Genomic DNA, 11,430 nt, shown 5'->3' on the forward strand with positions numbered 1-11,430 from the left:
TATATTTAATCTTGAATAAAAAATAAATTGTTGTTTAATTTAATAAAACGCATTTTTTTAGTTCTTATTCCACTTTAAATCAATAAATTAGGACCGGTTTCGTCCGCCTCAGAGGGACATTTTCAACTGAGTTGAGTTTAAGTTGGAAATGTCCCTCTGAGGCGGACAAAACCAGTCTTAATTTATTGATTTATAGTGGAATAAGTACTAAAAAAAATGTGTTTTATTAAATTAAACAACAATACAATGCAGGTCCACCATAAAAGAAAATAAAAAATTAATACTTTAATTATTAGTTGTTCAAAGTTCATGACGTCAAAATTTAAAAAAAAAAATATATTTTTCCTGATGCCATTTATAAATCGGGTTAATAATATCATTATTTTGATGTAAATTACAAAGATGATAGTATTGTCTTGGCGGAATTTGGAACAACTTAGGTAGATTAGTTATTAACGATTAGTTGTAACTGATACATTAGTTAAGTGAACTTACCCGTAAATGAAAGGTGTCTCTAGATTTTTTTTAATATGTATGTTTCCAATGCTGATTAAAAGATTTTTTTTATCAAATTTAACGTAATTTGGATAGTCATCGTCGTACAAAATTGCGCACTTTAATCAAAACAACATAACATGAGACCACGCTTTTCTATTTACTACACTTTCTACCTAACTTTTTAATATAGCCATGTATATTAGTGACAAAATAGGCAATATAGTATAAAACAATATTTTACATAAAATGTTATATTTTCTATCGGGCGAGTAAGTGTCGGGATTTGCCTTTGGTTGTACAAAATTACGTATAACTTATTAATTCATTATAGTATATGAAAAATTTGTGAATGATTAACACAAAACATTATTCTTAATAGAGTTTTAGAGCTTATTGTCTAATTGAGGTATATTTCCATTTGCAAAATTATCAGTCAAGTTAAATTTTACAGGTAATGTTTATATTACTCGATAACTATTTTGGTTGCCATAATGTCATGACCACCGTAATAGATATCGACTAATAAAACATGTTGTACAGTTTAATGTAACATAAATTTTCATTGTGTAAAACTTTCTCCTTTTAGATTACATTAAAATATCACGGTATTAAGGTACTCGTAGCAGGCTTTATTTTATACAACGAAAATTTATGAATTACCTTTTACTTTTACACATTAAAATTGTCCAAATTTAAACAATTTATTCACTCCCACTCCGGCGGATCAGATCTCGCAAACAGATTGCCCACATCAAAACTAGTCAGTTCCAAACAATTCACCGCAAAACTATTCCGAAATTTATCCTAGCGTCTGCCGCAACATAAATAAAATAAATTTTAATGCAAAAGTTTTATTTGAACACGATTTCGCATTACCATATCCCGGTTAAATTGTACATAAATTAAAAATCGGTAAACGTTTTTGTCCGCACCAATTACCGAACTTTCTGATAAACATTGCGGTCACATGGGCTGACATTTTGTATTAATTCAATTATTTATTTAATCGCAATTTTCATAGACGAAAAACAAACAATTTTCGTTTATTATTTTATTAAATTAGTGCTACAGTATTATTTTGTATTATTAATTATAATTAACATTGGTTTAAAATAGAAATAACGATATTCTTCTTCTCACGCTATCGCTTTAGAGTAGGTCGGTAAACATTAGAACCACCTTTGTTGTATTGTCTACTACCAGCGCCATGGCCCCCACAAGGGGGGTCTGACAGAGCTCTAGCCTAGGAGCGAGGTGAGTCGACCAGATACGTTAGCCGGCTCGCACATCACAACTCGTCTCGTGTGCCTGACTGCCATAAATCAAAACTTCCGAGAACGGGCGGCCGTTATTGCATGATACAACCTCGCACATCTGCCTAGCGACATCGACATTCGCCGCGTCGCGGCTGCTCCGAACGCGGCGACAATCTGGAGAGAAATGGCTGATTGTGCGGCTGTGCGCATGCGCGGAGTCGATATTGGCCGATATCGACATGCAGGCTCTGGCCAACGCAACTCGACGCATGCGGCAGCGTCGCAGTTGCATCGGCCAATCTGCGAAGCTCCATTTGATAACGTTTGTTTCTTGGTTAACGATGACGTCACATCGACGAATTCGTCGTAAGACGCATGCGGCGGGTTCTGATGTGCGAGCCCTCTGAGATAAACACACATCACAAATTTGCTCTAATAGTAAAAAAAGTCACCTGTGCAATTTTCCTTCAATAATATTATCATTATTTAAAGTTATAAGGTTGTACGATACAATTTTTAATTGTGTATCAATACTCGACACCTCCATTATTCAAATGGATGTAGGTATTAAAATATACAATAAAACACTAAATATAAACATTAATTTTACCGCGTGCACCAAGCGTCACACTGCCTTTATCCTTAGCGATAGGTAGGTGTCCCGCTTCACGATGTGGGGCCCATGACCAGCGCATCTATTCTATACACATAAGACTGCTATCGATCGCTACGGCAGGAATAGAATCTAGGAATAGAATCGAATAAATTATCGAAGTATTAGCACTTATTGTAACAATTACAATAAGTTAATTGTAATTGTTACACTAAGTGCTATGTTTTAACAGAACCTCCTGTGGCTGTGGTAAATTTTGACTGTTTTGACTGTTTAGACGGCTAACTTATTGTAATTGTTACAATAAGTGTAAATATTTCGATACAAACCTACCCTAGATAGCTGCCGTAGTGGCCAAAAGCAGTCTTGTTTATAGAATAGATGCGCAGGCCGATATTATACTATAAAAGATCTTTTAACAAATATTTCATATCATTTCTTTAACGAGCATTATTTTATAAAACACAAGAGACATTACTATTATTACACTGATTAAATATTTTATTAAAATTAAGATTAAAAAATGGAAAATGAACTTACTTAAACGTGTACGTATAGGTATGTTTAATTATAATACATCAATACAAAATATGATAAACTGCCTTCGATAGCCGCCAATAGCGGCCGATAGAACCCATGTATATAGAATAGATGCGAATATCTGTTTTTTTACCATGTCCAATCCTAATAAGATCATATTATGGGGCTTCACGCAGTAGAGGTATGAATTAACAGAATATTGTTTTTAAAAGCATACTTCAGTGAAACGGCAAATAATTTTAACTATAGGTGCGATGAAATTTTGGACTCGCTGGCAATCGGAGAGCGAATGTCGAGCTGTGAACACGTCAATTTGTTTCGTGATGGCGACGGGGGTATTAATTCTTAAATCTTGACTAAAAAACGTTACCCATTTACTTGAAAAAGAAAACATGTCAATAAATAGGTTATTATTGTTACTAATAGAACAATAAACAGAACATTAAATGGACGCATGTTGAATTTTTATGACAAATTATATTTCGTTTGGCTAGCGTCATTTGCACAATCCGCGCATCGCCTAGTCACGATCTTTTTAGACCATGCCTCAACTGAGGTATAGCCTTAAGAGAAATGGATGTTAGCCACTTGCTCAACCTTATAGGTCCATACTCTGACTCAAACGCAAATTGAAAAACAAAGTGTATTTATCAGACCCAGGATTCGAACCTGGGACCCATGACGCTATAGGCCGACGCTTAAGCCGTGCGGCCATCGTGTTCGTCAGTAGTATTATAATAAATACAAATTAATGTATTAATTTTTAATTAATTTGGACCCAGATAATAAACACGCTGTCAAGCCTACTTTTAATTAAGAACTTATAAAGAACCAAAAAGCATAGGATCACCGACAAGAGGCCTTCATCCAACAATGGATCAAGAGTGGCTGAGATGATTACGATGATCATTTAACATAATATTATATAATCACAATCACACCTATTGATTAAATAATGATCAATACTTATGAACTCTTAGTAATTCAACATTTTTCTATTCTTTGACCATTTAATATGGTTAGTGTTTTTAAAACTGATTTTTTGTTTAGAATTCGTTAATCGTTGGTCTACAAAGAGTAATAATTAGATTTTTTCACAAATCTGTCTCGCAAATATATTAATATTTCAAAATATACAGACAGGTCGAAATTCAACCAGACAGAAAATTATGATTGACAGGCCTTTTAAGTTAGATTAATGAGTCTATACAGAAATTATTACTACTCAGAAATAATATAAATTAAACACGAAATTGTATCAATCTTGGTTTATTTTTGACTAATTGTTAGTGAAACCAATAATAAATTGAATTGATTCATTTTTTTTTAAATTTAGATGGTACACTAATAATATTATCATCATCATATGGCACTACAACCCTTGGTGGGTCTTGACCTCTTTCAAAAACTTCCTCCATCCTGGACGATCAAGCGCCGACACTCTCCAGTTCCTTTGACTGAGCATATTTTAATCTCCCGTGGCCAATGTTCCCTCTAAGATGTGCGCGTGCACGCACACCTACCAAAATATGTCCGCACACATGTTTTTATCCCCCGCACAGTCCTCACACAAAAATATTGTAAAAGAAAGTTTCAAGAAAAGATCACCATATCCGACCCGTTCTATTGCATGCCAAAGTATACGAAAAAAAGATACGTGTCTTAGTGTTTAGCAATGGCCACCTATGTGCCGGGTCCTCTTCATTTCCTTTGACATGTTTCAAGTTGCAAGAAACATGTAAGTACAGTCTCTTTTTACAGTTTGTACAGTCAGATTTTTAAACGGTAAAAGTATTTGTGCCAAAAAGCAGTGTTTTTTACTTAAAATATTTATAATACAAAACTAATAATCAATTTTTGTAATAAATAACTACCCGTGTATTCAGTGTACGTAACAAACAATTCAAGTGAACAATACAATTGCTTGCACAGTTACAAAATGTATAGTACAATTATTATACTTATTAATTATTACAGAAAACTTATCCGCTAAAAATGTCAAAAAGGAGTGGATGTGATATTTCAAATGCGATGATTAAGAAGAAATCCTGCGATACATTTAAATTAGAATGGCTCTCTGACAGATATTCATAATCATGTATCTAAATTATTCACAGATATTCCCGAGTATTATGCGTTCGAATTCGTCGAACTTTGACTTAAATTTTAAACTTTGTCATTAAAAAAGAAATTGTATGTGTATGTTTGTTGGGGGAGGGGGGGGGTGTAAATTTACCGCACCGGATGAAACCAACCCTGCACAGATGCGTTGATGTTCCGCACATACAATATAAAATTAGAGGGAACTTTAACCGTTTCCACAGTCAAGTCATTCCAATTTCCATCGGGGGTTGCGTAGGTACATAGCCCGCCCCGCTGGTATATCCTCCGGTATTCTATGCAAGTGACCGATCTAGCGCAGTTTCTGCATTTTCATATGCCACGTGATATTGTTGCCCCCATAAAGTGTGTACAGCTCCTCAAGATTTTTTTCAAAGATATTATATATTTTTAATAAACCATTTATTTTATTCAATGAATTATTCACAAGATTTTGAGAATGTAACGTTCCATATATTGAACATACATAACTTGAAAACACCCAAGATCACTAGAAAAATAATATTTAAAAAAAATACGAAACTCGACGGGTTTGAACCCGTATAACCATTGGTGTCGCGCCAATCTGTGTCTCACAAAACTCAAATCAACCTTAAGGGGGATCGTTATGCCAACAGAGAATCTAGCAGAAAAATACAAAGCTTGCAATTTGAGATTTTTTTTGATAATTTACAATTTTTAATTAATTAATAAATATGTATCTGACAACATAAAAAAGATTTTTTTTAAATCAAAGAAAACTTACAATTGTAAAAAATGATTGTGCGCAAATTTCACAGGAGAGACAAAAAACCATTTTTTGTGGAAAAATGGAAACTAAGATATTAATAATAATTGTCAAAGTATATAATATATATTTTTTTATTGTATTTTCTTTTATAAAAGTAGTATTTTTTGCTTTCGAGTCGGTATTTGTTGAGAATTATTACTATTTGTATTTTTCGGGATTTCGGCCTGCGGGATTCCGGCCATTAGGGATTTCGGCCATTCGGGATTTCAGCATTCGGAATTTCGGCATTCGGGATTTCGGCCTTCGTGATTTCGGCTTTCGGGATTTAGGCTTTCGGGATTTCGGCCATTCGGGATTTCGGCATTCAAGATTTCGGTCTTCGGGATTTCGACGTAAACCCCCACATAACTACCAATCACTACTAGCTAGTCATCATCATTAAAAAATCAAATAAGGCGGCTTGGAGATGAACGATTACAAATGTGAATCCATCCAAAATCAGCCGTATACATGCTTATGGGTCAAAATGTTTTATCACTGTACAATTCTTGCACAATCTTGCCATACCTTTTCCAGATCTCCCACTCCACATTTTAAGACCAACAAAAACGAATAAAAGCTTCCAAGTAGAGACGAACAAAACGCTTCTCCATTGAATGAAAACGAATGAATAAATGGCTTTCAACATAGCTTTACTTTACTTAGGGGACTTTTAACTGAGGTGTGATAATTGCAAGGTGAAAGGAGCATACTTCGCATTGCCATTAACGTTGGAAAAAATTTAATAAACCCATAATGTATTGATTTTATTTAAATAGTTAGTAGACAGTATTTAATGTGCTAACAAGCTCAACTTTCAAAGACTTTTTATCGAATTTTCGTTTTTGTTCACGCACATGTGTATTTCAGTCTGCATTAGGCTCTACATATAATATCTATATTACGTTCACAATATTTTATACAATAGCAAATCAATGCGCTTACTATAATATCGTCACTGTTCTGGCAGAAGACACTAATTCGAAAAAAATGACATATTAAGTTAGTTATACCAAAATGTTCCGTATTTTAAACTTAACCGTCTGGAAACCTTGTTAATAAATAAACAGTCTTTATTTTAAAGTCACCCTTTTACGATTACTAAATAAACTCATATGATAGACCATTTCAAACATTTTAACAACTTCAAAGTCAAATTACTCAAAACTAGTATTCTCCAGTTGGTGTGTTCTGCCAGAACAGAGACGATAATATATTATATTATAGTAGAATCATTAAACCATTGAATATGAGCAGATATTTTACTTTCGCAAAAATGATTGTGATTATTGTTACTATTGCTATTGTCGATTGTAGTAGCATTACGCCAATGACGTCCCGTGGCGATGGGCAGGTCATGCGTTACTTATGGGCGACACATTGTTAAGGGTGGCAAATGAAGGAACTAATACCCAAAATTAAAACTTAGTATTGAGTAGTGAAACTGAGTAGTAGCGGTTTCCACAAAGCAAAAAATACAGTCGTGTCGTTTTAAGTTGTTTACATCTTGGTTAAAACAATAATGGAAGCACGACAGGTCCTGGAAAGCTATCCTATTGTTGTATTGTAATTAATACCCAATGGCGGATTTTCACACATGCATATTTTTCACAAGAGAGCCTCTAAACCTTAGACTATAGATACATCTAGACGCCACCGATTGCATTGCTAAATGAAGCTGCGTGCCGTGCGTTTGGTTTGTTGGCGAGCGAACGCATTCGTACACTACTTTACTGCTATTAAAATATATAATAATATACCAACAAATTATCACGAACATGACCAACTTACCTATGAAACGTAATACCATCTTCTTGCTTATTAGTACGGTTACCACAACACACAGAACCATCTTTTCTACTTAATTAACTAAAAATATTTACCACTGACTGAGCAACACGCGCTCGCAGGTTATCGACGCTTAGCTATGCAAGAAACTAATATTTGGCGGCGACACCACAGCAAATCATCCCACATATCTGTAAACCTTTTATCTTACTCTAGCGCGTGTCGCAGAGATTATAAGGGCGCCGAATACTTTCTCACTCGCACTTATGCATCGTTTTGGTTCAGGCCTTGCTCTAAACCTAGTATCGTCATCAGACCTCCAAGTACCTAAAAATATCACAGACGCTGGACGCGTCCTCTGGGACTCCCCGCTGTATGGGATCCGACCTAGCGGAGCTCTATACACGGGTCAAATTTACCACGCTGACTTGATATATACCATGACCAACTTTGAGGCATTTGAAAAGTTTTCTACGTCGTATGAAGGACGGAATAATTTTGATCCCTCCTTAGTTTCATCACTTTCAACTCCTGACTTTTGTCATAGTTTCAGTATACGATTCAGAGGATACTTCATGTTACGAAAGATGTTATGTTGGCTTGAGGAACAGGTAAGTCAGGTTGAGGTTCTCTTCTGCCAACCGCAGCACGTTGCGGAGCCAGCTCCAACGTCACCTCTTCATTTTCAGCGAGATGAGAGGCTGATTGGTTCGTTCTCTTATATCGTCGTAGCTCCTAAAATCATACCCACCGCACATCTAGTATCCAACATCTGTTTTCGAAGCTCAGTATACGGTTGCTCTGAGCCTTCGTACGGTGCTATGATTCGCTACCAAAAAGCAGCACCATCAGAATGCAAGCATCGAGTACGCGGCATTTAGTTTAAACCAAGTACAATCGTGCATCAGACACTTCGCATAGAGTTGAATGTTGCCCAGCCATTCCCATTCGGATAGCAAGCTACCCCTGCAAAATGTCATCTCCCGTGATGTGTATCTCCAGGTATTTGAAACTTTCGACATTCTCGATGTTTTGCTCGTCGCCAATCAGAAAGAAAACTAAATCAGGACAGGTAAATACTATTGCACAAAACGTTGGTTTTCTTCGACGAGTTGTCATGCAGCCTATCGATTGTCTCTTGAATGCCCTCGATTGAGTTGTTGAATAGGACAACGGCATCGACGAACTACCTACATAGTTTTGTACATACATACATCATACAGATAAATGAAAGCTTCATCATTAATCTGTGAAAACCTTCGATGTGTCAGATATGTCAAAATGTTCTTTTTATAGCCTTTGTTAGTTTAATTTAGTAATAAACCCACCGACATTGTAATAAAGTTAATTAATGTAATACTTATATCTAGGGATGCAATCCCGGGATCCCGAGCTATTTTCGATACCTATGAATCCCGGGATTGATTTTTTTTATCAATTTTTATGGAAAATAAAGCAAAAACGAACATATAACAGAAAAAATACTTTTAATAACAAATAACTACATTAGAAATAAACTGAGTTTGAAAAAAGTTTGATTCATACCCATGTGTAAGTTGCAGATTCATTTTATTTTTTCGCATAAATTAATAAAAATGAGAAAGATTGGAAAAAAAAACAATACTTCGCACTATTAACAAAGTAATTCCACCATGATCTCATACGTTTTAAGGCAGTTTCATATTTGACTGACTAATTAGATGTATGAAGCGGAAAGGCCATAAGTACACCATGATTTGCTTAACTATTTTAAATCTCGCTAACCCATTCATAAGTCTTTACTATCAGAAACAGCAATCTCATATTAATTTCACATTATTATTTATATCACAATATTATTTACTCCATTAAACTTATGTATTTCCAAGATTGAACGTATACAATATTAACAATAAATGTCTTAAATAGTATAATATATTATACTAGATTTATTTAGACCATAATGTAGGTACTACCTTCCAATACAAATACTCAAGCATACAAGCTCCCGACTACCTATAATTTAGAGACTTTTTTAACGTTTTGCCGTTTTATAAGTCTCAACGAGGCCATCCAATTACTATTTGTGTACATCTATCAAGCTCGATATTCTAATATAAATTATAAAAAAATGTTGCGTTATAAAAAAAAAAAACTTCTACAATAATATCTGAAAAAAGTAATTTTAAAACCAAGCCACAATTGGATGCCGCTGTGCATAAAGTAACCAAAACACAATTTATTATTTGGCCTAAAATTTTAATTAAATAAAATCAAAGTAGGTAGGTACCTATGTAATAAAATAATGTAGTTAAAAGTTATTGACAGTTTTCATGTTACAATTTAAGTTGATTTGAGAACAATAGCGGATTTGATTTTAAAATCTCCACAATAAAAAATTAAGTAAAAACCATACAATCTACATTACAACATATCCTAGTATCTCTTATAATCACATCATGTGGTTCAATATAAAAGTAATTTATATTGAAGATGGCAGTATTGATACAATATTATTTATTACTTAGTGGTTAATTTTTTTATGTACAAGTAGGTTTCGCCTTTAGGGATCTTCAGGCACTATACGCACTCACCAATTATTGCAAATACACATTGACAATAAATACAGTTCATTATTGTTTTTTCAGCAATTTAATACAATACATGAAAATATAAACCTAATTACCTAAAAATAAAGTATCAGGGATAAAAATATTTTGTTTAAATATTTAAAGTCTTTGTAAAACCCATAATAAATAACTAATATACAATTATTAATACATTCAGTAGGTAAGCACAAATAATATCATTTTTCGAGACTATGGAAGTAGGTAACGTGTTGGAAATTTAATGAAATCAGCTAACGAGAAATGTCACTAAATAATATAAGTACACGGTAAAAATACGCCTATACCTAACATGTTTGTTCTGTGTTATATTTTACTCGCAATTTGTAGAAAGTATGGACATGTTGGTATAATTATATAATTGTTTACCTAGTTTGAGCTGTTTCGACGACCCCTTTTTAAATCTTCTGATGAATCGATAAGCCAGCGGAACCCATTTCTTAGTGGGCTCGGCCTGTTTTCTTTTGTTTCATTTCTTTTATTTTTGGTTTTCTTTTCTACATACCTAAAATATCACTATTACATACTTAAGTAAATGGCTAACAAGTTTTTAGCAGGTAAATTCAGATGCTTTACATCTGTTATGCCACGAGATACCTATGCCCGATATGTTGAAAAAAAAGTCAACATTAAAACCTTGTATCATAATGGTTTTCTATTGTGGGTTGGTTCTTTTTTGCATAAATCCGTAAATTAAATTTGGTGTGACGTATAACATCAGCCATTAAGAAAGCATTAGATCAAAACATTATTTTTTATTAAGAAAAAAAAACCCCGACCTTCGTCTGGGCTCATTCTTTTAAAAATAATTATTATTCCATAAACTCGTTTGAATTTATAAAAAAACCAAAATAATAATAAAAAAGCTTTTTCGTTTATTTGACGATCACGAATGTCGACACCTTCTAGCATCCAAACATTTTTTCTTTACAATATTCAACAGACGTATCATATATCGCGGCTTTGTGAGGTGTTTTTTTACTCGATTCAAATGTGTTGTTAGCCATTTTTTATTTGGATATCTTATTTCAGCCCCGGGTATAAAATGCCGTGTCGGTAAAACAGGAATCGATGTTATTATTATGTCAAAACAAATTATAAATACAATGTTGTTCTTTTTTTTACATTTAGAAACGACGTCATGATCGCAAAAAATGGAGAATAAAAAAAGCTTAGGGGGAAAATGCCCTAATTTAAAAGAATCTGAGGCTACTATGTTAGGTGTCCAAGCCTGAACCG

The sequence above is a fragment of the Rhyacophila brunnea genome, unplaced genomic scaffold (assembly GCF_057557595.1).
Source record: "Rhyacophila brunnea isolate RB1 unplaced genomic scaffold, BYU_Rbru_1.0 scaffold_21, whole genome shotgun sequence".
Classification (NCBI taxonomy): Eukaryota; Metazoa; Arthropoda; class Insecta; order Trichoptera; family Rhyacophilidae; genus Rhyacophila; species Rhyacophila brunnea.